This window comes from Chelonoidis abingdonii, chromosome 5 (genome assembly GCF_003597395.2).
Source record: "Chelonoidis abingdonii isolate Lonesome George chromosome 5, CheloAbing_2.0, whole genome shotgun sequence".
NCBI classification, from domain to species: Eukaryota; Metazoa; Chordata; order Testudines; family Testudinidae; genus Chelonoidis; species Chelonoidis abingdonii.
Window position 1 is genome coordinate 32,217,451 of NC_133773.1, and position 26,156 is coordinate 32,243,606.

The window sequence follows — 26,156 nt, forward strand, 5'->3', positions numbered from 1 at the left end:
TATTCTGGTGAGACCCCAGGGGACTGGGTCTCGATTCACCAGGGAATTGGTGGGGAGAAAAGAGGGAAGGGGGAGAGAAAGGCTAAATTCTCTCTGTGTTAGGATTACTGTCTCTCTCAGGGAGAGTCTGGGAGGGGGAGAGAGAATGAGGGAGGAAGGTGAATTTTCCTCTCTGTTTTGTGATTCAAGGAGTTTGAATCACAGTGATCTTCCAGGGTAGCCCAGGGAGGGGAAGCCTGGGAGAGGCAACAGTGGGGGAAAGGGTTTACTTTTCTTGTGTTAAGATCCAGAGGATCTGGGTATGGGGGTTCCCCGGGCAAGGTTTTGGGGAGGACCAGAGTGTACCAGGCACTGGAATTCCTGGTTGGTGAAAGCGCTACAAGTACTAAGCTGGTAATTGAGCTTAGAGGAATTCATGCTAGTACCCCATCTTTTGGATGCTAAGGGTCAGAGTGGGGAATTATATCATGACACAAGAGTTTAAGAACTGCTGATATAGTCAGTCTGATAGTCCATTTCCTCTGTTCAGAGGAGTCTTTCATACAAAAGGGAGGGGGGGAAAAACATATGGAGCAGAAAGAAGTTACTGTAAAACCACAATCACTGGGAGAAGCAATCCGAATCTACTTTTAAACTCATCTTAAAAAATTGAGCAGATGTCAAGCAAATATTAATTTTAATATTAAAACTAAATTACCAGTTTTAAAGGTAACCATGATTGTAACTCAGAACAATGTGCTTGCAGGTTAAAGATATTTGACACGAACCTCAACTGAAGTTAAATAACTTGTTTTTAGTTAGATGCACCTTATAAAATAAATTGCAGAAATTGAAAAAAAAGAGACATTATTGAGCACAACTGCCTACAAATATAGAATATAATCTCACAAAAGGCATTGTCTTTGAAAAATGCATCATAAATTTTGTCAATGATTTGTCAATAAATGGTCTTGTGACATAATATCTAAGACTGTCTTGAGAATTTTGGGGGAAGAAATTCCTTGAAACAATTCATTATATTTCAAAGTTAAGGGACTTACTTGGGGTTTGTTTATTGTTGAGACTACAGTCTAATGTGAAAGCCCAAAGTCCTTCTAAAATGACCTGTAAATATATATTATTTATTGTTCCAAGTAATCCTGTATTAAAAACAGAAAAACAAGATTCAAAGCAATGCATCAGCCTTAGGGCCTTTTTCAGGCTGTGAAAACACAACTGATTATTATGTTTCAAGCTGTGTTCTAATTTCTATCTTATTTTGAAGAAAAATACCAACATACTAGTTACAACATCTTGTATTTCTAAAGCAGGTAGATTTTTTCATTTGAAATCTTTTGTTCATTTTGCATCACATTGCAAAATAGTGTAATTGATTTTACTTTCCAAATCACATCTCAAAGCTCCATGCAAAGCATACATACACACAAAACCAAAACCACTCTGTGCAGACTACAGACTCTACAGCATCAGCACTTCAGTAACTTTTACAGGGCAACAGCATCTTTATTTGGCCTTGTTACCTAATAAACTTGTGAGAGCCAAATTCAATCGTCATACACAACCCTTGTTAAGGTCAACAGGAGTTGCCTGGTTACGCTGGAGGACAGGAATGGGCTCTCATGGTCACGTTATGCAGTTGGATTTGAGTGCAAGCTCCTAGTGAAGTCACCAGGAACCATGCTCATGCTTCCATAAATGGAATTTAACTTTACTCATACACTGTCATTTACATAGCATTCTTAGGGTATGTCTACACAGCAACGGGACACCTGTGACTAGCCCAACCCCTGTAAGCCAGCATTGGTTGGCATGGGACAGCCACAGGTTTCTAGTTGCTGTGTAGACATACTCTTAGAGTCTGATCCAACTGAAATCAATGGAAAGACTCCAGTGGGAATTGGATCAGGTCCTTAATACACAGCACCACAAAATTATATGGGCACACTTTTAAAAGCTGAAATAGTTGGTAAGAAGTAAAATCTAAATCAACATCCCTTAGAATGAGCCTACAAAAATAACAAATTATATCAGCAAATCTGAAAATGTAAGTATGAATTAAGCCAGTTAAAATTGTAGCACTTCATGTTTCTAGATGTTAAATTTAGAACTAGAAAACCTGTATCTTTTAAAGTTATTTTTAATTTTTTAGAATTAAAAAATTGTGTGGTATAGAAATTTAAATGGGAATAATGAGAAAAGATCAAACTACATAATGTATAGATTACATTCAGCATGTTTTTTCAGTAGTGCCAAGGCAAGAATGTGGCATTCCAATTTTAACATGTTCTTTTGAGGCTGCGGTGATGGGAACACTTTGCTTCAATACAGCCTGTGTTCAGTCTCAAACGGACACTGGCTGCAGCATTTGGCAGCCTAATAAAGCATCTACAAACAGCAAGTGCTGTTTCCCCATTTGTGAGGTTGATGTGGGGGAGGGACATAAGCAGCAGAAGCAAGCTGGAATTGCTGTGACAGGAAATATACAGAGCCACCTACCAGGTGTTTGACTTTTATTGTGCCCTCCTTATGTAAAAAAGACTTTAATTACCATGGGGGGCATGACCTTTGTCCTTGTTGTCATTCCACTTTAACAGCTATTATGTTCCTTAAGATACTACAGGAAGTCTGTACAATTGCCCCACTACTCAGCAGCACTGAACTTCAATGTGTCAATGTAAGCAGGATCTTGAGGTGTGGGTAAGCAAACAATTTGTCACTGGTTTATGTAAATTAAATGTAACTGAAACTAAGTGTGAGAAACAATTCAGTATTCCTTTCTTTCTGATAATTAATTGGTTGGCAGCTGAAGATACTTGGAGTCTTAAAATAAATAACTTAAGCTTTTGTAAAGCACTCAACACCTGAAAATCTGGATAAACATTTCAGGTGGGAAACATACAGGAAGAGCAGGTGAAAAATTAATAAAGAAAAGTATTGGCTTGATGCAAATAACTCTACCTGTATTGCAGTATAAGGAAGGATGATCTTATATTTAGGTCACTAAACTGGGAGTCAGGAAATGTGGGTTCTATATTGTTGTTCCTCCCAGAGATCTCCTGTTTGACCTTGGACTAATCATTTAACTTCTCTATCCCTAATAATACCTCCCTGATGTTGTCAGGATAAATTAGTGGTTTTGTGGTGTTCAGATACAATGGTGATACATACCAAAGAAATGTATATAAATAAACAAAATACAAAAAACCTTAAATATTTTGAGTACGCAAATTGCTTTTAGTTTTGAGGGAACGCAGCTTCACACTATGCCCTAAAATGTATTTTACTTTCAGGCTTTCTATACCTAGTTAGTTCAGCAATTGAAGAAAAATCAGACATCAACACCAAGATGTATGAATGTATATACAATGTTTACAAATTACCAATTTTGGAAAGCAAAGGGGTCAAATGTAAAGTGTTCCAATATGTTATATCTTACCTGGAAATAAGGTATCATTGAACCATGCTGAGTGAAAGGGGTTTTTTTCACTTGAAAGTTACCAGAATTTGTAAAATAACCTTTTACCATTTTCAGCAGTGATACCTTGGCACATTAATGGTAATGACAACTGACCCATTAACCATGGTGTTAGCTACCTTGCTAAAGTGTTGGGCAAGTTCCTTCTGATGTTTAGAGAGTGTATCACTCACTCAGTTAATCAAAAATAATTCTGAACTGTTTCATGTAGCTTTGCATAGATGCAATGAAAATGGGGTGATTTGAGATTAGATCATGAATTGAGGAATAAACGTACTTTGGCTATGTCTACACTGTAATATAAACCCAGGGTTAAGGGAACTCAAGTCAGCTGAGCCTTGTTAAGGAATCCTGGGGCTGAGTTCTACAATGTATTTTAACCCTATGTTACGACTTTTCCAATCTATGTCAAACCTAGGACTTTGGTGTCCACTCTTCAGTGCACAAACCTGAGTCAAAGTAACCATATCCTAGAGTTCACACCACCCCCTACCTCTGAAGTATGGCTACTCTAGCACTAGGACCATAGTGCACTGTGGAAAAACTTTGTTGTTCATCCTCCACATTACTAGGAAGCAGCTCATTTTGAGAAATGCTTGATTGGTTTGCTCTCCATTGGAAACCCAGGAGGCTCTCTTAGAGTGTGCTTGCAGATTGGTGATCAGAAGAAAATGAGTTAATGCTGAACTGAGCTGCTCACAGAAGTGCCCTGAATCAGAATAAGTATGAATCTATGTGGAGACTGGAAGACTGATGGGGACTTAAGTGGAGAGAGAGACTGATTTAGAGATACATGGGTAAAACGGGGTAGCAATATTTTGTTATGTTACAATAGCGTCCAGAGGCCTCATTCAGGGTTGAGGTTCCATTAGGTGGGGCATTGTACAAACAGAATATTAAAAAACACGATTCCATGCCACAAAAAGATTACAATCTAAATAGGTACAAGATGCAACAGGTGCATAGCGGGGAGGAGGTAGGAAAAGGGCAACAGTTCCAGGAATGCAAAGCTGCACATATTACTTAAATTTACATTTTGGAAGTTTCATAGTTAACCTGAAAGTAATTCATAACTTCTCTTGTTCACCAATTTTAAGAAAATATCCTAGTTGGGAGATCCTTGACATTCACATGTGCTTTAAGACAGCCTCTTGTCAATTTCAATGGCTCAACTGGCCAGAGTGAAGAGTATGTAGACACATGAACAATCACTTTTCTTTTTTTTAAAAAGAAGTGACTGGGACAGGCCCTGAGAACTGTGACATCTCCCATTTTCATGGGCACATGGGTCACCATACCTGGTAAAGGCAGTTTCGCTAAAACTGGATTAAAATAAATTACTGTAATAGCAAGGAAGCATGGCATTAGCTCTATTGTATCTTGCCTGGTGATAAAAGAGGGAGCATCTAGTGATCATACCTAGACTTCTGCAAAAGGGAAAATCAAATACAAGGAATCCCCAAACTCAAAATTGTCATGGGTCCTAAAACTGTTGAGCTTTAAAAAAAAAGAAAAAAAAAGAAAAAACACTTTACAAACAAAAACATAGCATTTGAGGATTTCTCCAAGAAAACAGTCCTTTGGGAATTTTAAAACTTAATACATTTTCATCATTGACACTGGAGGACTGTTCTGCAATCTAACAGCACACACTATAAAAACTACTGAGAGGATCTATACATGACTTCGTATCTGGTGTGAGGGAGCAGGGTGGGGCAGAAATCTGAAATGAATGACTAAGTCAAGACCACGGGCATCTCCAGGGTGAGAAACCATAACGAATGACTGCATGGCCCTCCATCCCTTAAGGCTCAGAAGTACTTTGAGCATCCTAGAATCTTTGGCAAAATAAATATCCAACGTCCAACAAAATTTATACAACAGGACTTACTAATGAACTTGAGAAAGGAAATTTTATTTCACCCCACCTCCCAATTAACTACACTATTTTCTGTTAGTGTGAATGTTACACATACTAACAATCTGTAACAGTGATAGTGCAAACAAAGATATGCTGGGACAGTGGGGCCTGTTGTCATTAAAATATCACAGCATCTGCTGGAACAGCAATGCCCAGTATGGTTTAGCAGCTCTCTCAGCAGATACAGATCCAAGAAGACAGTAGTATCTATGTTACGTAAACTTCCCCATCAATGTCTGTTTTAGCTCCTGAAGTCTCACAGCATCTTCTGGGACAGTAGTGTCCATGGTATAATAATTCTCCCAGCAGACACAGGTCTGTGAAGACAGTAGTCTCCGTTATATTAATATTCCCAGCATCTGTTAGTACTGTAGTATTGTAACCATACTAAATAAATACCGTCTGCATTGTCTACTCTATCCTATATTAATATCGTGAAACTATCTTGTGAACTGATAGCCTATAGAAGTATAAATCAAACAAAAATATGTATTGGTTACTAATAATTTCAGCTACACAGTAAAGTCTTGTATTAGAAAAGAAAATGTGGATGAGTAATAATCCAGAACACTGTTCCTAGAGGCTAAAGAATATAAAGATGGAGTTTTAAAGAGATACTGACTTGTGTCAATAGATAGGAAGAATCTAAAAATATAATTGTTTCCTACTTTTTTCTGTTTGTGTACTTTTTGTATGTTTCTCAGCACAGATAATGAAAACAGACTAGTTTCTTCCTTTGCACAGAAATTACTTGGCAAAACAGAATAAAGTTCCAGGAATAAAAATTAGGTTTGTATTTATAGACCCAATCCTGCACTTCCTTCTCAGGTAACTCAACTTGACTTTTGTTGAAGTAATAAGTTTATATTAGCCAAGACGACAGGCTCCTTACAAGGTGTGACTATATAGTTTTAATGCCCAAGGGTGTCAATTGCCTCATAATAATCATAGCCTATTAATATCTCTTCCTATTGTAAGAAATTTTAGTGACAGGGGAAATGGTTTTATGCTTACAGATACCAAAGCTGAGAGTTTAGGTATTGTTTAACCTTTGGAGTCTGAGGTGGCAAATAGCTGATAGTATGGTAGAATATTATCTGTGATATATCAATGCCGAAGCAAACAACTCCTAAAAAGCTCATTTGCAAACCTAGGTGGTAAGTATGTGGCTTAACAGATTGCCTCTAAATATGATATCTATATAGACAAAAAAAAGGAAGTGTTACAAATTATAGTACTCTTGGTATAAAATTTGGGTCTCCAGAGAAATATTCTGTTCTGCGACTGATAAGCAAAAACAGTAGACAATCATCTGAACACAGTTTCCTGAAAGACTATTCACTTAATACAGGCACTTCTAAAATCTGAGGTATCTGGCAAAATTCAGAAGAGAAATAATTTCTGTGAAAGTATATTCATATGTAATTACTGTGCCCAATCAGCAATAATTTTGCACACACAACTCCCCTTGAAGACAATGGAAAATTTCAGTCAGGAGGGGATTGACTACAGGGTGAATCCTAAAATGGTGCATAAGTGATTTTATATAAATTATTGCTTTTTCAGGAGAGCAAACAAAATGACAGGAGATGCTGATGGAGAATACAGTGTGTGCATAAATCCAAACTGGCAATGCAGAATGTCATTTCAAGTCTTGTAATGAGGGCCACAGTAGAATTACATTGTTGAATCTAGATACGTTGGTTGAAATTCTGTTCTCAGTATTGCTGGTGGAAACGAGGAATAACTCCATTGTAGACAATTGTTATCAGTGCAACCTATACCAGCATTTGACCTTTAATTGTGAGAGCTAGCTTGTTTGTAAGGTTTAAAAAAAAAAAAAAAAAAAAAAAGTTAAATCAGAAGGAGGTTTTACGGTCTGGAAAGGGACATTTGCAAGTCAACTCCTCAACCAAAGCTCAAAAAATAGGAGTTTATTTAGAAAGCCTGTGAAAAGTCAAGTTGAGTACAGACTAACTCTTAACATTTTTATTTTGAAATGTTACTGAGCATCACACTCCTGGTTTTCGGTCATACTTTTTCTCTCATATTCACTTTGTGCCATAACTACTGTCCTCTCTGCTCTGTGAGCTCATTTGAAAGATTGGCTTTCTTAGTTGGTTACTACATAAAGAGTATCACTATCTACAGACCCATCATGCTCACTAGATGCCCACCAGAGCATGAAAGTCTGGAAGACTTGGTTGTTTCTTCATTCTGCAATTCTCTGGGCCAACAGCATAAAACTTACTGAATACAGTTGGGAAAAGCCCCATCTCCATTTAAATTTTAGGGGGGGTTCCAAATGCCACTGCTTACTAAGCCTACTTTGTATGGAAGATTTTTTAAATGTCCTTGGGAAGAACACAGAAGCATCTCCATATATTTCTTAGGTATCAAGGGTCCCTACTAAGAAGTCTTCCCCAACAGCACTAAGGACTCTATACCATGTCCACCATAACCAATGGAAAGGAAAGACTGCCATTGACTTTAATGGGCAATGGATCAGGCTCTAGATCAGCTTTTATTTAACTTACATATCTAAACCCTATCTATAGAGGTAAATGAAGTTATTAAAAATTACACAGGGAATATAATTTATTCCTACCAAAAAAATACACTAAAATAATCTCTCAAATAACAGCACCTCTAAACACCATAACTACACTACAATGCCTAATACCTAACTCCAATACAGAACTACCACCTTCTGTAAATATAAGATCCAAAGAGGGAGAATGAAAACACATTATACTTTCTATCACTGCAATGTATCACTCTTTAAATTTAATCCAAATATGAGGACTATATTTTAATTTAAATGGTAACTGCTAATGCTACAGTAGGCCCCAATGCTGCAAATTTTAAACACTTGGCCAACTTTATAGAGTAGTACAGGTCTATCTCATCTTACGGTGGGGTTACATTCCGCGGCCAGCACGTAAAGCGAAAACCGCGTATAGTCAAAATTACATTAAGTATAATGGCAAGCAGAATCGCCCGCACTACAGAAACAGTATTTAAATTATTTTTCTCTTTTTTTTGCCAACCATGTAAAGCTGAATTCACGCATGTTAAATGCACGTAAGATGCGACAGACCTGTAGTTCCACTGAGATATCATTCCAATATTAACATTTCAGATGTATAAACATCTATTTATAGGGTTATAATCTGACAAGAAACTTTCATTCAAACAAAACTTGACAGACATTTTTAGAATAGAATTTTCTTTCCAATATCTAAAACAAACTGTTCACTGGTTCTTGAGTCCCGAATATAAAAAGAGTTGACTGGTTTGAGAAGTTTGGGTTGTTTTATTTGATTTTATAAAGCTCAAAGCATTAACAACAACAAAAAATTTTTTTTAAAAAAAAAGACAGTTTTGTTTGCAAAAGAAGTTGAAAAGCAACTAGTCCATAGTATGATCTAATCCCTTGGTTTTTTAAGAAAAAAAAAGTTATCAATATTCTATATTTCAATCAGTTTCTCCTGTGCTGTAACTACATTTCATAAGGATTTTTAAGTTTTATTTTACTCTGCGAAAAGTGCATTTTAGGTATGCATTCATCCAATGAATATAAAAGGTAACTTCATAAAGATTTATAGCCAGACGTGCTCCCATGGAAGCCAAGGGCAAGAGTCTCATAAGCATCAATAAGAGCAAGAAGCTGACTTTACAAAGCCACTGTGGTCTAGAATGAACAAACATTTTTTTAAAAAGTTAAGAGCTTTAAAAAGTCCTTACAAACTATTGCTCAAATATGCAGGTAGCATGGCTCCAAAGGGTTCCATTATAACTCTTGGGTAACAAATGTATATTTTAAAAGATACATAAATCTGTTCCCTACATTAAATAGGTATTTATAAGAGAAACAAAGCAGCTATAGTATCACTCATACACTTACATTATTTTTCCCCCGTTAAAGAAACACTTTTTTAAAAAAAGTAAAAATGATCTGGCAGAAGCAAAGAAGTGAACAGTCTGTGAAAGTAATTAATAAATCATGTTAGAAATGAAAAAGACCTATTAGATTACCTTGCCAATGCAGGATTGTTCTCTACAGTTGCATTTTCTAGTACTTTGTCCAGTCTAGTTTTGGACATCTTATGTGAAATACTCAGGCTGTCGTGGTACACGTCAGTAACAAGCCACATTCCATCATTCCCATCCTTACTCTGCAGAATACAAAGTTGTACTGATTTGAGTCATTGTCAACGTACCCACTTAGTTGTATAAGGAAGCACTGCAGCTGAAGGTAGTTCCTCCTCCAAAGGCAGCAGGGAGATCTCCTTTGCAGCCTCGGGGCTCTTTGACATTTGGGCTTTGCAGCTCTTTATGGCCAAAGACACAGACACTCCCACTTCTGGGTGGTAACTGAAGCAAAAAGCAGCTAGAAAGTTTGCCCACACCTTTATCTTCTACAATTCTCTTCTCTCGTAGCCTCTTGCGCCTCTCCTCTCCTTCCTAGCAACAGAGACTGGCCTTAAGGACAAGGGGGAGGCCGATACTTCTAGTAAGGTTTCCTTGAAATGACTGCCAGATCCGTATGCACTGTTACCTCAGCAATGCTACAGCTGGAGAAGCTCTCCTGATTGAGGGCGGCTCCAAGCAGAAGGGAGGGCGGGGGAAAACTCAAGGCAGATTTCTCTACATGCTGCTGCTGCTGCTGCTGTGTTTACAGTCAGTTTCACGCTCCTTGCTCCCCCCGAGCCTGAACCTTGCCTGACATCATTCATTCTCTTACACACTCACACGCGCCCGCCCACTCCTTTTCCAAACAGTGACTCACCCGAGGGCTGCTGCTATTCAAAGGCAAGGCTAGAAAAACCGGTAACACCGGTATAGAACCCCACCCCCTTTCCCACCCGGATACTAAAGGTGCAGAGAGAGCTTGGCACTGACCATAAGGATTGAGTTTGCTCAGTGCCTGCCTGCCTACTTACTTGCTACAGTTCCTACAAGCACTTAATTACAGCGCTATCAGGCAGGGACAATGTGAATGAGTGAGATTGCATTTGTCCGATTAAAAACGCATAGCAAAACTCTTCCCAAGGTGTATAAGCTGCCTTAAAATTAATACCCAAATGAGCCCTCCTCCTGTGAGCTTTTGGCAGACCTCCTTGCTTTCTCCCTATGGTGAAGTCCACTCCCTAAAACCAACACTATATGACCAACCCCTCTCCTGGTTAAAACACATTTCTTCCAGGAGACAACTAAACCCTGACCCTCAAAGTCATATTCAACTGGCTGACAAAAATGCATCTCTATATATAAAATATCCAAACCACAGAACCATAACAAGATGTGTGTTAAATTTCATTGCTCAGTTACATTGGTCCTGATCCTGCAGAGGTGCTTAACTTTATGCATGTGAATAGTTCCACTGACCTCCAAGAGACTGCTCCTGGGTGCAAAGTTAAGCTCATGTCTGTTTGAAAAACTGAAGACACAGACTCTTTAGGGCAGGCACCTGAGGGTAAAATTTCAAACGTGCTAAAGTGACTAGGGAACCTAAATCCCATTTTCAAAAGGGAGTCCAAGACTCACTTAAAGTCAATGGGACTTAGGCACTTTTTAAAGTTTTACCTGGGGCAGCTTTAACTTGGGTCCATGTTGTGGGTGCAACTGCACCCACAGAAATCAGGCATGGATTAACAATGTGCACTTGTAGCTCAGGTTTGGCCCATGTCTTCTTACTATTTGTGGTCTTATCTACAGTAGCATTTTTCTTAAAATTTCCTGTGATTACACCAGCAGTGATAGCAACAGAGGAAATGCTAGTATAAACAGGTTGCTGGTGGCCATCAAAGTTGTACCTACTGCATTTTCTAGAGTCAGAGCTAGTATGGGCAGCACCAGATGAGAATGCTTTATGCAAAGGCAACTGATAGAGATGCGCAAGTATTAGTGTAATAGTGGGAAATACATCTATACTTCCATCTGTAAAGTGCCCAATGGTCTTTTGGTGCTGTGAAAATGATTATTTCTACAGCATCCAAAAGTTTGCTAGTTGCTTTATAGGAAAGGAACAATAAAAACAAATGAGATTCCTGCTCTGAAGGACTTAAAGCCTAAAGTCCTGACCCTACTTATGCACAAATGTACAGGACTGGATCTTAACTGAAGATGCGATATAATGAGATGGTAACAAACAAAGGGTAGAGGAATGTGCAAGGAAAATAAGGGTTATAGGAGTAAGAGTTTCTTACAGTGAGGTGGGCATAGAAGTACATTTAGCTTAACAAATCTGTCAATTTTTTCTTTTTAAACCCATTTGTCTCTGATTCCTTTACATATTAAAAAGTAACAAGGTGAACAGCAATTCCTCCAAAATATTTCTTTTCAACAATTTTTTTTGAAAATGTTACATTTACTTTGGTTACAGGTAATACCTTAGAATACTATAGCTGAAAGAGATCATCTCAGGAAAAAAATGTATATCTACTGTTTTCATTTGTTTACTTTGTCCATAACAGCACTTAGTTTATACCAAATTAGTGCTGAGCCATGTAGGTGGATGCTTGTGTCAGTGTGGAACCCCTGAAATCACTGAGGCTCTGTGAGCACAGAGATCCATCCATGCAGATCAGTTTGCAGGATCTGGGCCATAGTTGCTTTTCTCTATTTTTTGCAGGACTCTTTCACACAACAAGAAATGAGAAGAAAAATATTTTAAAAATAAGTAAATAACTTGAAAGTCAAAAAAACTGGCAGGGGGACTCAGGGACAGTATAGTACTGAAACAACTATAAATTTGTTAATTGAAACTCATTAGATTTTAAAATGAGACTGTCCCTTTAAAATAACTAATGGAGAATATGGCCCTTTAAGATCTTCAAAGGAGTTTTATCATTTTAAGGAAAAAAATCTGTTCTCCAAAATGTTGCTCTCTCCAACATGTGCAGATTTCCAAGGGCAGATCAGAGTATATCATTTTTCCCTAAGCATTTTTGAGGGTGGGGAAAGAAAAAGAAAGATCAAAGAGAACTTACTGTTCATGTCAGCTGAAGCAAACCCAAGCATCTTTTTCATTACTGTTTTTTCTTCCATGAGATCAGCAGGGATATTATTGGAAACAGTAATACTATAAATGGACAAAGCCAGCTTGTGCATTAAAATTGTAATTATTTCCAAAAAGATGCTAGGCAATTATCAAAGGAAACACTGCAGCTAGAATGCTGCACATGGCCCATGAGACAGAACTAAAGCTGTGTCTGTGATTGGGAGGAGCGGGAGGGGTTGAGACATCAGAATACGGAATAAGCTTATAGGAATTTCTCATTCAAACTGATCTTACAGTTTAAAGTCAAGGTAAACAGCAGTACAAACTATGACCTAATCTTGCAATAAGATACAGGCAGGCAGACTTTGGCAGGTATGTGGAAGTGAATGGGGCTCTGCAAGGACACAGGGGGCCACCTTTTCAGAGAATATTTCAGGATGCAGGCCTAATGGGTAGATCCTGCAAACATGCATGAACGTACTTAACTTAACCTATTTGTGCAATCCCATTGAAATTTTACAACCATCGGCCTCCCAAACTCCACACATGCTATACTCCTGCTGTGCAGCTGCACCAGTGGGAGATTTAAAGACAAGGTTTTTTTGTAGCATAAACTCACATTTAGAGCAGAGCTCCTCTTTCATCTGACAATCTCTAGGTGCTTTAAAAACCAAGACCCTGATTCCACAATGTGCCCACACATCCAGTTGCAAAACTGGAGCCTAGTTCTCACAACAGCCCTATGTACAGTAGGTACACATTATTTGTTATTCCCAATTTAGAGATGGGTAAACAGAGTCAAAGGGAAGTTAATTTTCTCTGGTCATGAAGCAAAGAGTTAAGAATGAAACTGAAGTTCACTAAGCCATATTTATATAGAAAACCAGCACGTTAGTTGATTCCAGTTCAAATTGGTATGTGTGAAATGCCCATTTTCTACAAACTTAAGTAAATGGTAAAGTTTTAGAATCAGATAATATAATCAACAGGAATGCCATTTATTCAACACTATTTGAGCTCCATCTTCCTAACTGTTATCTCTTCCATAGAACTAGGCTCTTATAGCTTTTTCACACTCTAGATATCTCAAAACATTTTACAAAAATGCCAGCCTAATTGATTCACCAGTAAATGAAATTTCAGGGCATGGATACACTTGCAAAGGTAGAGCGACAGGAGTTAAACTAGCCCTTGGAGACCGCAGCAGTGAAAGCACTGCCGTGTGTTCACACTGTCAGCTGCAAGTGCAGTGACATAGACACATTTGCGGCACTTGCAGCGGCACTGGGCACAGTGCATTATGGGCGGCTACCCCACAGAACATCTCTTCCCATTCTGGTGCTGTGGCTTGTGGGAAGGGGGATGGAGGGTGCGGGGCATTCTGGGTCCTGTCCAGAGGTGAAAGTAAGCCGGTACGCCGTGCTGGACTGGACCGGCTTCCACAGCAGTGATTTAAAGGGCCCAGGGCTCCAGCTGCTGCAGGGAGCCCCGGGCCCTTTAAAGCGCCACCAGAACTTCAGCAGCCAGGCATGGGCTGTGATTTAAAGGGCCTGGAGTTCCACGGTGGCTGGAGCCACAGGGCCTTTAAATCTTGAAAGGCCCTGCCTTTTCCAGTTGAGGCCACGCCCCTGCTCAGGACTCCGGCATACCGGTAAAGTCCTTTAAGTTACTTTCACCCCTGGTCCTGTCCCATTGCCCCGTGATGCATCGCTTCACATCTCAGCAATCCATCTGCTTCTGTCCACATTTGGCACCATCTTTGAACAATTTTTGTACCACACGCTCTGTCTTCCCTTTCAGTCTGCAGGAATGGATCCTGAGCTTGTGAGAAATATGCTGATGGGTCTCGCCAGCATGTCACGAATTGCAGTTGAGTTACTCCTTAAGCTACAAAGTGACAGTGAGGAGTCTGAAGATGATGTTGATTCGCATAAAACATATGTCATGAGATTGTTTGTGGCATTCATGGACATGCTCACAACAATGCAACGCTGGTTTTGGGCTTGGGAAACAAGCACTGAGTGGTAGGATCACATCATCATGCAAGTCTGGGATGACGAGCAGTGGCTGTAGAACTTTCAGATAAGGAAAGCCACTTTCATGGGACTGTGTGCTGAGCTCACCCCCACCCTGCGGCACAAGATCACGAGATTGATAGCTGTCCTGCCAGTGGAGAAGCACATGGCAATTGCAATCTGGAAGCTGGCAACTCCAGACAGCCACCAATTAGTCGCTAACCAGTGTAGTGTGAGAAAGTTGACCGTTGGAATCAGGGCCAGTGCAACCCATTAGGAGACCTAGGGAGTCGCCTAGGGTGCTAGCATTTGGGGGGCGGCATTTTGGGTCCTTTGGTGGAGACCGCGGTGGCCGGATCTTCGGCCACCCTGGTCATTGTCGGCATTTAGGCGGAGGGACCTAAGGCAGGGGGGCGTGGGGAGCGCCGCCTGCAGCAAGTAAGGGGAGGCGCAGCATGCAGGGGAACTGCTCCTCTCCCTAGCTCACCTCTGCTCCACCTCCTCCCCGAGCACGCCACCCCACTCTGCTTCTCTCCCTTCCAGGCTTGCAGCACCAAACAGTTGATTGGTGCTGCAAGCCTGGGAGGTGGGAGAAATGGAGCAGCAACAGCATGCTTGGGGAGGAGATGGAACAGAGGTGAGCTGGGGCAGGGAGCTGCCACGGTGAGGGGGCACCTTAAGGTGGAGGGGAGGGGCAGAGAGCTGCCACAGGGCTTCGGGGGAGGAAGGGCGCAAGGTGGAAGTTTCACCTAAGGTACGAAACATCCTTGCACCCGCCCTGGTTGGAATTGTGTTAATGCAAGTTTGCAGGCCATTAATCGCATCCTGCTCAGAAAAACTGTGACTCTGGGCAACATGCGTGAAATTGTAGCTGGCTTTGCACAAATGAGTTTCCCTAACTTCGGAGGGGCGATAGATTGGACGCATATTCCAGTTCTGGCACCAGATCATCTAGCTTCCGAGTACATAAATTGGAAGGGGTATTTTTCGGTGGTTCTCCAGGCGCTTGTGGATCACTGTGGGCATTTCATGGACATTAACGCAGACTAGTCTGGAAAGGTGCATGATGCACCCATCTTTTGAAACACAGGCCAGTTCAGGAAGCTGCAAGCCGGGACTTTCTTCCCAGACCTGAAGATCACCGTAAGGGTAGTCAAAATGCCCATTATTATCCTTGGAGACCCCTGCTTATCCTTTAATGCCGTGGCTCATGAAACCCTACACAGGGAGCCTTGACAGCAGCAAGAAGCGGTTCAACAACAGACTGAGTTGGTGCAGAATGACTGCTGAGTGTGCTTTTGGCCATTTAAAGGGCCACTGGCGCTGTCTGTATGGGAAGCTGGACCTGGTCGATGACCACATCCCTACGTTGTATCCATGTACTGTACCCTCCACAACATTTGTGAAGGGAAGGGTGAAAGCTTCACTCAGGCATGGACCACGGACGTTCAACACTTGGAGGCTGAATTTGAACAGCCAGAGATCAGGGCTATTAATGGGGCCCAGCACAGGGCTCTAAGGATTAGAGATGCCTTGAGGAAGCAAGTTGATGCTGAAAGCCACCAGTAATGTTTGGTGCCCTGCACGGGAGTGAAGTGCAGAAGTTCCAGTGCAAGTAGGCATCTGTGTTTGCTACGTATGATGCACTGACTTGCAGTGCCTGTTGCTTTCCTGGGTTACAGTATCTTTTACTTAATGCAATAAAGAATATTTTCAAAGAAAAAACATCATTTATTGAAAAGAAACACAGAAACAGAAAGGGCATGACACATCTGTTCTGTGTGGGAGGAGAGAAGGGGATGGGATGGGAAATGGGACAATCACAGATTTGCATATGTCCTGTTATCATATTCAGCCTTCCTGTCTGGAGTGTCTTGCAATGAGTGCTGCACTTCAGGCTGGCTAAAGTGCATGGTGATGGGGGTTGAGTGAAGTGGGTAAGAGTCGTAGTTTGCAGGATTGGGTGGTGAAGCAACAGGTGTGGGAGGCAGCTGGTGGTGATAAGAAACCAGATGTTGGGGGGAAGTGTGTTGGCAGTGACATGGGGGCACAAGGGAAAGAGTTTTGGGACAAAGGTTGTAGGGGGGGTAGGGGGCGCGGATCTGCTCCATCTGCAGTGCTATGAGCACCTGGATTGAGTCCAACTGGCACACCATAACTCTTAGGAACCTAAGCGGCTTTGGTGCTGGAGATCCGCATTCTGCTGGCAGAGCCTCCTTTTAGTCTCCCGCCACTCCTGTACTTTTTGATTTTTCAGTAAGGGACTGCTGCATGCAGCAGGTTGTCTTTGGTTCTTCGCGGACGCTTCCTGATTCTTTGCAGTCTTTCAGACATTAATAACAAGGACAGCTGGGATCTCAAGGTTGCGTCTGTAAAGCCAAAATGCAACACAAACAGAGGCAGCATTGTTCACACCAGACAGAGCAATGATTCCCCTGTGCGTAAGGGCAAGCACAGTCAACACAATAGCACAATTTGCTTGTCCCAAAGTGAGTGCACGTAAACCCACAGGAACCCCCAAATGCTGAGTAAGCACAGGGGCTAGGGAGACTGATTGTTTCAGGGCCGTACTGTCCTCTGGGGTTCTGTGCCTTGGGGAGAGCCAACAGCTGCAAGGAGCTCCTATACTGAACACTGTCCCCACATTTTCCACAGGATGAGTTCATCCTGGAAGATATCTCGCTGCTGAGAGTGACCTGGGAAGCAAGGGAGGATCTTCTACTACAATGCGGCTTCTGCCCTGGCCCTTATGCCGCTTGACCGTGTGGAGCAATCGTCTCTCTGCCCCTCATGGCACAGTGGTGTGGACATATTAGCCTTACTGGGACAAGGAGCACAGTAGCTCTGCCAAGGGACCTGCGCAAGTGGATTGTCCAGCTTCTGCATGAGACTTTTGAAGAGATCACTGAGGCCGATTATCGTGATGTGAGAGAGCACACCAGTGCCCTATTCCACATATAAGCATGCACACAGCCCTAACACTCCTTGCCTCAAGAGACCGCACCAAACAGCTACCTTCCCAAAATAAAAGCTGCTTACCAGACAACTCCTCTGGTGTTTGTTCTTCCCCAAGCACCGTCTGCTGCGACTGGCTACTTTCCTCCTGGCTTGAAAACAGCTCTTGGCTGTATGCATCTAGGGATGCTGGGCCATACTCTGGCTCTGGGCTCCTCTCCTCCTCAGCACCCTAGTTCCCGCTTTATTCCTCCTGCCTTGTTTAACTCTGGGCTGCTACAGACTCTGAAGTGTCCATGGTGCTCTTCGGAGTGGAGGTGGGGTCACCCCCAAGTATCGCGTCCAGCTCTTTGTAGAAATAGCAGGTAGCGGGGGCAGCACCAGGGCGGCGGTTTGCCTCCTGCACTTCGTGGTACGCATTCCGCAACTCCTTCACTTTAACCCTGCACTGCACTGCGTCCCGGTCTTGGCCCCTTTCCATCATGGCCTTTGATAGTTGCCCGTAGGTATCATAATTCCTATGACTGGAGTGCAGCTGGGACTGGACAGCTTCCTTCCCCCAAACACTGATGAGGTCCAGCACCTCGCCATTGCTCCATAATGGGGATCGCCTGGCACGTGGAGGCATGGTCACCTGGAAAGATGCGCTGAGAGCACTCCACGCCTTGCTGAGCAAACAGGAAGGGGAATTTCAAAATTCCCGGGGAATTTAAAGGGTGGGTCTGACAATTGGTCACCTGAAAGCAGGGCAGTAGAGTTCAAAGTGATGACCAGAGTGACTAGAACAGGCATTGTGGGACACTTCTGGAGGCCGATCAGAGAGCATTAATAGACCGAGGCATCTGCACTGGCACGGCGGCGCTCCAGCCGGGGTGCAGAAAACTTTATGCTTCTTATGGAGGTGGATTACCAGGGGCGCTCCAGCTGCAGAATCCTGGCACTCTACATGCCTTGCCGGTGTGGACACCTCAGGAGTTAGGGCACCCAGGGCTGATTTAATGCACTCTAACTTGCATGTGTAGCCAAGGCCTCATCCTCTAAAAAGGACTAGAATACCCTAATGAATACTGCATTTAAAAAAAGGTACTCAGGTACTCCCTATCAGTCTATAAACTATAGTTGTGATTTGCACTGTGCAAATATTACACTGCTACACTGATTGGAAAAACTGTAAGAAACACAGATGTTTATCTGCTAAAGTAATCAATACAGGTCCTGGCTTGTCTAAACTGTTTTGATGGCAAGCCTGACTCTGCATTTCCAGAAGGTTAGGACCCAAACAAATATTCACTAAATCATTGTTACTGCATGGCAACATATTAAGAGAATGGCTAGGATGGGCTATGCAAAAAGGAAGTATGGAAAGAATAAAGATGAACTATTTGTTCAGGAGAGTTCATTCAAGTAAAGTATCTAGTTATGAAGATTTTTTTTTAAAACCTACTTCACTTCTAAGTCTGATAGACACAAGGAGTCTAATTCTCAGAAATGATGAACATCCAGATATTCCATCTGATGTCATGGAGAGTCATAAACTGACAATTAAGGGTTAACGCCTCTTTTACCTTTAAAGGGTTAAGACATTCACGTAGCCTAGCTGACACCTGACCAGAGGAACCAATGGGAGGACAAAATGTTTCACCCAGGAAGGAGGGAAGAGTCCTTTGTTCTGTCAGTTCAATCAGCCTATCAGGGTAGTGAGTATTAGAGAAAGAATAAATTAGTTTATGTTTATTTTCTTCTGTGACTTGTCTTTTTGCATTAGAGGGATAATCAAACTGGGTTTTCTTTTGTGTAACTAAGGTTTTTGCCCAGGGGAACATCCTCTGTATTTTGAACCTGTTGTCTGTGAGAGTAGCTTGCATGCTAATCTCTCAGAGGTATTTCTTTTACCCCTTTTCTTTAATTAAAAGTCTTCTTTTTAAGAATCTGATTGATTTTTCCTTGTTTTAAGATCCAATGGGTTTGGATCAGTATTCACCAGGAAATTGGTGCAGAACTCTCTCAAGGCTACCCAGGGAGGGGTTACAGTACTCGGGAGGGAGATATTTTGGGGGGAAGGGGACAGAGTTCCCAAATGACTCATAAACGGTTGATTTAAATGATTTGAGTGGTGGCAGCATACTGATCTAAGCTGGTAATTAAGCTTAGGGGCTCTCATGCAGGTCCCCACATCTGTACTGTAAAGGTCAGAGTGGGGGTGAAACCTATGACAGAGATGGTTAGCACTTCTAAAATCTAGGCCAAAACTAATTGCCTAAAGTCCATAGATTGAGTTAATAAGTTCACTCAGAATCTGAACCCAGGTTCCTAATAATTTGTTACACATGTAAACACTGCTGCTCTGAATTTGACGGTGTTTCTACATAGCTGTCAAAACTTCAACTAGTAGTGATGACTCACAGCACAATTACCAATATGTAACTATTCTTGCCAGAGTCAATTTTCCTAAAAAGCCAAGAGTCTGGGTACCTCTAGCTCCCCACTTGTAACTACATGTACTCATACTAGTGAATGTTAGGATTTTTCATTCTAGAAAGTTGAGAGGAAAAAAAGGCCACCCCACCAGGATAAACCAAAAGCCCTCCCCCCACTGTTTATTTGACAAGCTATCTCTCGAGGAGAGGAATACACACTCCCATTCTATCCCCCAACACTAATCTCACCTCTTTGCCTACACTGAGCACAAACTCCTCAACTGGTCCTCAGAACTGGCTACCTCATCTTCAGCCCACAACAGGGGGTGGAGCTGGCAGATAGCTTCTTGCAGGTTTACTATGAGGAAGTAAGCCAGCCATGGGGGAGGAGGAGATTGAGGAGGTGGGAGAGGTACTGGATGTGCTAAGAATGCAGAAGCCCAAATTCTTCTATTGCAATCAATGAAAGTTAGGAACCTAAATACATCCGAGGCTCTGGGCCACAACTGCTTGTCACACAGCACATACTCCATTCACAGTATTCCTTATGTAAGCTTTTAACCTTTTAGCTACCACATCCTCTCTACTAAAAGTAGTAGTTACCCCCCACAGTAGACGAGAAGCTGCTAACTCTTTTTCTGGAGGTAGAGTAGAAGCAGAGTATGGAGGATAACTGTTACCAATGTCCCAGGCCATTGGTAATAACACCAGTTCACTTAGAAAAGTAGTGAAAACTGTCCTGGCCAAACTGGGACTGCTGGAAGTAAAGTGTGTGGTTATCTGTTGTCATTCTTCCCTTGTTATAATCATAGTGTTGTATAGTATATATTTGTCCATTGGATGTTCTTCAGAGATTGGGATATTAGTCACTTTCATTACCAAAAGTGTCTTAATGGGATATCCAGATTCTCCCAATGCCCTTAAAGTCTAAAGAGATACATGTTGAATTATGGAGGATATTTCTTTTGGATAATTACTGGTAAAAGTTGCTGAAGTTTCACTAAACCTGTGTTGCTCAACACAACCCATGAATAATTGTGAAAAAATGGCCTGATGTAGACAGCTATGAAGGATGATATATATATACACACACACAGAGAGAGTTCTCAAAAACAAACATCATATTTTCTTCTTCAAATTTCGATTAGATAAGTAACAGAAGACAACAGAAACTATAACCCACTTCAGATGGCTTTTGTATTCTCCGCCTGAAAACTCCTCCTCCCCACTTTTTATATTATACCTTTATTTGCTTAAAAATAAAAATGTTTTTCTGAAACCGCCCTTTATACTAGGCGCAACACAAACTTTTCTGAAGCTTGGCTTATTTAATTCCTACAAATATACTCTTTTCGGTCTGTTACATGTAGTCAGATTTATAAGAATTATTGACTCCAGCTTTATAGCTCTTTCTAGGTACGGCAACATGTCTTGAAAAAAATGTTTTGGCTCCACATGAGGGACCACAAGATTTTGTGGTGCTGTTAAATCTCAGCTATGACATTTTGAAAGGAAAACAAATCCTAACGAAATGGGCCCTCGCAGAAAGGTTTGGGAATAGGAAATGAAGGGGCAATACAGGATCAATTCTAGCTTATCCTCTGCAGAAGTTTAAAGATAGATATCCCCACAGGAAACAGTTTAAAGAAAAAGGTCCAGGGGAAATTCTCACCCTCTTTGAGAAAAATAAAAAATGTAGTTTTGGAAAGAACTAGTAAATCAAAAGGATGATATCAGGCAGCAGAAAGCAGACCATGAAGGTGATTCCTCAGCACTCACAATCATCTTGTAGGAATGACATGAAATACACCAGAAACAAGAGAAGACTACTGAGCTGTGAACAAACCTGACAACAGCTGGATAATTAGGTCACCTTCTCCTACTGTTATCCACCCCTTCCCACTCTTTTCTTGTCCCAGTGCTCCAACATAGTCCCCACCCAAACAGAATTCACCTCCAGTTCCTTCTGAGGCCAGACTTCCCATCTGTGCTTGCTTCACTTGTGAGGCTGTTAATTTTCTGCAGCTGACCCATCTGCACTGCAATGGTGCTAATAATCTCCCAAAGGTTTTAAAAATGCTATTTGCAGTATGATTGACACCAACTACCCCACACAAAAAGGTTAAATAGTTTTTTTCTCAAGCCAAAAGAAAACTTTCTCTACAAATTGAAGGCAAGTAAACAAGGTTTGCAGATACTGGATACTAATTTTCTCTTTCTAGATATATACTTTGTGTGTAATAGGGTAAACTTTTTCTCTGCCAGCTTGCCAGGGAAGAAATTCATGCTGAGGGGATGGAGATGGAAAAAAGGAAGGAATAAAGAAGGGGGCTGGAAAGTGAATCAGAATTCTAAGGGCTATAGGATTTATTCCTTTTCATTCATTTAAATTGCAGAAAGGGAGGTTTAGGTTGGACATTATGAAAAACTTCCCAACTGTCAGGGTGGTTAAGCACTGGAATAAATTGCCTAGGTAGGTGGTGAAATCTCCATCGTTGGAGATTTTTAAGAGCAGGTTAGACAAACACTTGCCAGGAATGGTCTAGATAATTAGTCCTGCCCTTGAGATCCCTTCCAATTCTATGATTCTATGTTTATAGAAATATAATTTTCTTTCTGATTTTTCTCCTTTTTAAGAACTATTAGTGTGTTTCAATTTTTTTTTAGAGATAATTATTTTTAAACCTGAACAGCTGATGCAATTGCATCAGGGACAGATGGCCTATTTAAAAAAATAAACAAAAACAGGTAACTGCTGGTGTCACCTGAATGTAAATTTAATGCAAGATGTACTGTAAGAATTGCCACACCAGGATACCAGTCCATCTAATCTGTTGTCCTGGTTCTAATACTAGTTCCTACTAGATGTTTTAAAAGAAATGCAATGTCATTAATTGTCAATATTAGCAAGGGAAGGATAGAAAGAGAGGGAGGGAGACATTTTCCTGCTGTTAGCTGTTGATCTGCTTATCCTCCTGAAGCATGGATTTTTGTTTTCATTCTAACTGTAGACTCTTTTTTCCATGTAAGTATCTACTACACTTTCAAGTGTGCTAAAGAACAGTTACTTACGTTACAGTAACTCTGGTTCTTCAAGAAGTTCTGTCCACGTGGATCCCACGCCTGGTGCATGTGTGCCCAAGATTAGATTTTTTTGACCAATAGTGTCTGTTGGGGCTGTGTGTGCAACCTGCACATCCTCGTACTCCCAACCCAAAGGCAACACAAAATCCTGAAGTAGAGAGGAAGGAGGGAAGGTCATGAGATATATGTGGACAAATCATATCTCAGTATTTGTTCACATGGATCCCCCTAGTTGTCTTGCTAACAGTTATCTTGCTAAGGAGGTGGGTGCCAGGAGTCTTGTTTAAATAGACTGAAAGACCACCCTACCAAATGGATTTAGTAGCTGCAACCAGTGAGTAACGCTGAATAAAACTATGCACTGAGTTCCAAGTAGTTGCCCTGTAAATGTCTGATATAGGGATGTTCCTCAAGTACATCAAGGAGATCTGATACTCATTTCAAGAGTTTCTGGGTCAAAATAGCCTGCTCTCTAGTCCTGTCCCCAAATATTACAGACAGCGTAAGTGACTTGTGGAAAGACTTTAATCTGTGTCGATAGTGGAAGAGTGCCCTTGAGACATCAGTCATGTAACATTTTGCTTCTCCAGGAGTCGAATGAGGTTTGGGGAAAAACATTAGAAGATGTATGAATTGATTCAAATGATTTGGTAAGGCCTGAGAATCACCTTGTCTTTGTGAAATATAGTGTCAGAGGTCCAATGCCTGTATCCCACTCACCCTTCAAGCAAAAATACTGCCTTGATGAGAGGTGGAATAAGAAGGATAATGCCAAAGGCTCAGGGGCTCCATTAGTGCCAGGAGTGTAATAAAAAGTTCCTTTGTTGGGGGGAAAGGTGTGAATCAAACCTTTCAAGAACTTAGACTCAGCTGGATGTAAGAATATAATATGATTTTGAATTGGAAAGTGTCAGGCGCATATTGTGGCTAAATGATCTCTAGCCAAGCTGATTGAAAGTTCCGAACGTTTCGAGGATAATAAATAGTTATGGCCCTTCATTTTCAGTTTTTAATGATTTTTCATCAAAATTTTGAAAGTTTGGAATTTTGGAAGTGCTGGAACTCCCTGGACCTGGCTCCCCCTTGTGCTGGAGGGACCCCCGGTACCACCACTGTTGTATCCAGCTCCCTTCTCCAGAAGGAGAGATGGTGACTCTGTAACCTGGACTGCCAAGGTATCTGAATACAAGGATTTATTTTTAAGGTTATTTTTTAAAAATGAGAAGTGATATTTACTATATTTACCTAGAAAACTGCAAAGTTAATTTTTTTTGCATTGATTTTTCATGTTTTTTAATTTTTGCAATAAACACTGATAAATTCCCAGGAAATTTTAAACAAAATAAAAACTGAAAACAAAGGGCTTTATAATTAGTCAAGAATAACAGGACTTATTATTTGTTATTTGTATTATAGTGTCTGGACACCACAGTCATGGATCAGGTCACCTTTGTGCTAGGCACTGTACTAACACAGAACAAAAAGATAGTCTGTGTCTCTAAGCGTTGAAGGTCAAGCTGACCAGCCTAGACCAATATTTTTTTCCATGTGGATCTATATGTTGGTCTTGAAGAAGCTTTCTGTTTTGAATCAGAACATCTTGCATCTCAGTGGAGCAGCTCTGGGCTACAGCACTTAACCAACCATGGATGACAGCATCCATGCTGTCAGATCTAGAGCGGAAGATTTAGGCTTTGGTCTCATTCTGTGAAATAATGTCTGAGAGATCTGGAAGAATGATGGGCAACTGTGTTGAAAGATGCATCCCACTTCTGAATCCCAGGACTGATGTGACCACGTGGATGCTCTCAATATTAGTATGGTTTTGTCCTTTCTTTTCTGAGGACTTTGGGGATTAGAGAGAAGGCATATTTCAGGTCTCTGTTCCAGTGATCAGGAATGCATCCCGTAGCAAGCCTGGGTTTATGCCTCCGTGGGAGCAAAACACAACACTTGATCAACATTGGTGGCAAAAGAGTCTGTGGTGAGCAGACTCCATTTGAAGAAGACTTAGTTGATGCATGAGTCTTTGACAGTTAAGTCATGACTGATGTTAAGGGTAATTAGCATGAGCAACTCCATTTTGTAAGTTCCCCTATTTCGTATCCATCATTAACTAAAAGCGAGCACATCACATACACGGCTCCCAAGGGCAGCATTAAAGAAAGATAAAGTCAGGAACAGGAAAGAGGATAGGAACACAGCTGTAGCAACATAATTAAGGAAAAATTCTAGTATGCAAGGTAACAGCTGGACTGTGCACTAGCCAGCACGAGGACAGTGATTAACTGTAATAGGCTAAAGATAAGAAAATGGCTTGTTTATTGGTTAAGGCTTCCGATTCATGAGGGTAGCATGCACTCCTAAAAGGTATATAACTTCTGTGTAATCTGCAGCCTGGGTCTCTCCCTAACTAGCAGGGGGACACCATGTTCGAACATTGCTTGAACCTTGGGCAATAAAACTTTGTTATTTGGACACTCTGTAAATCTTTGGTTTTTGTGCCTCAGCCTAGAAACGAACGGTAGAGTGGCCTACAGGTATAGTTCGCAACACTGATAAAACACTGAGCTGGTCTGCAAGGTTGTTCTGAGTACCTGGTAAGTGTAGAGCTATAAGACTGATCTGGTAGTGAATGCACCAGTCTCCTAGATGAATCCGCTTGACAGAGAGAGGGTGATCTTGCTCCATCTTATCTGTAGATATAGCCTTCTCTGTCAGAACTTGAATGGTGGTCCCTTGGAGGAGAAGCAGGAAAGCTCCACACTCTAAACACATGTCCCTGAGTTCTAGCACATTTATGTGTAGATAAAAGTTTGTTGGAGACCACCAGCCCTGTATGTGAAGATTGCCTCGCAGAACAGGTCAAGCTTTGAAGGAGGAATTGTGGCAGAAGTATGATGGCTTGTCAGTCTCCTCTTTTGACAGTACTGAGGAAGGTGATCAGTGCTGCATTTTGATCTTGGAAAGCTGCTCCTTTCTGCCCTGATCAGCAGGAACAACTGACTGACCCATGGAGACTTCTACTGATATCCACTGTCTCTATGTGAGGTCTGAGGGATTTTGGTATTTGTGGAGACCTATGTACTGAGACACTGCTGAGATGAGGTTTGTGCACAGTTGAACCTCTTTTCAACTCACAATTCAGAAGTGTCCTTCACTGATTGCATCAGCAGAAATAATTTCAGGTGAACATCTGGATCTGCGTGGAGAAAAACCTACAGTACTTAAAGCATGGAGATTTTGCCTCAGCCATGAGTTTAGTGTCTCAGTATCAAGGATC

The 26,156-nt window shown here is 41.4% G+C and overlaps 1 protein-coding gene across 2 annotated transcripts in view; it reads right to left on the reverse strand.

Moving 5' to 3' along the window:
- The window catches only part of SGMS2 (sphingomyelin synthase 2), a 62,469-nt gene extending 52,410 nt beyond the window's left edge, over nucleotides 1–10,059 (reverse strand). The window contains exon 1 of one of the 2 annotated variants that reach the window (XM_032802251.2): nucleotides 9,620–10,059. The gene's annotated coding sequence lies outside the window, so the exon portion shown is untranslated. Of the gene's footprint in view, nucleotides 1–9,434 lie in introns of both variants that reach the window. The other variant, XM_032802252.2, reaches the window with a different exon arrangement.
- Between the last annotated feature and the right edge of the window lie 16,097 nt (nucleotides 10,060–26,156).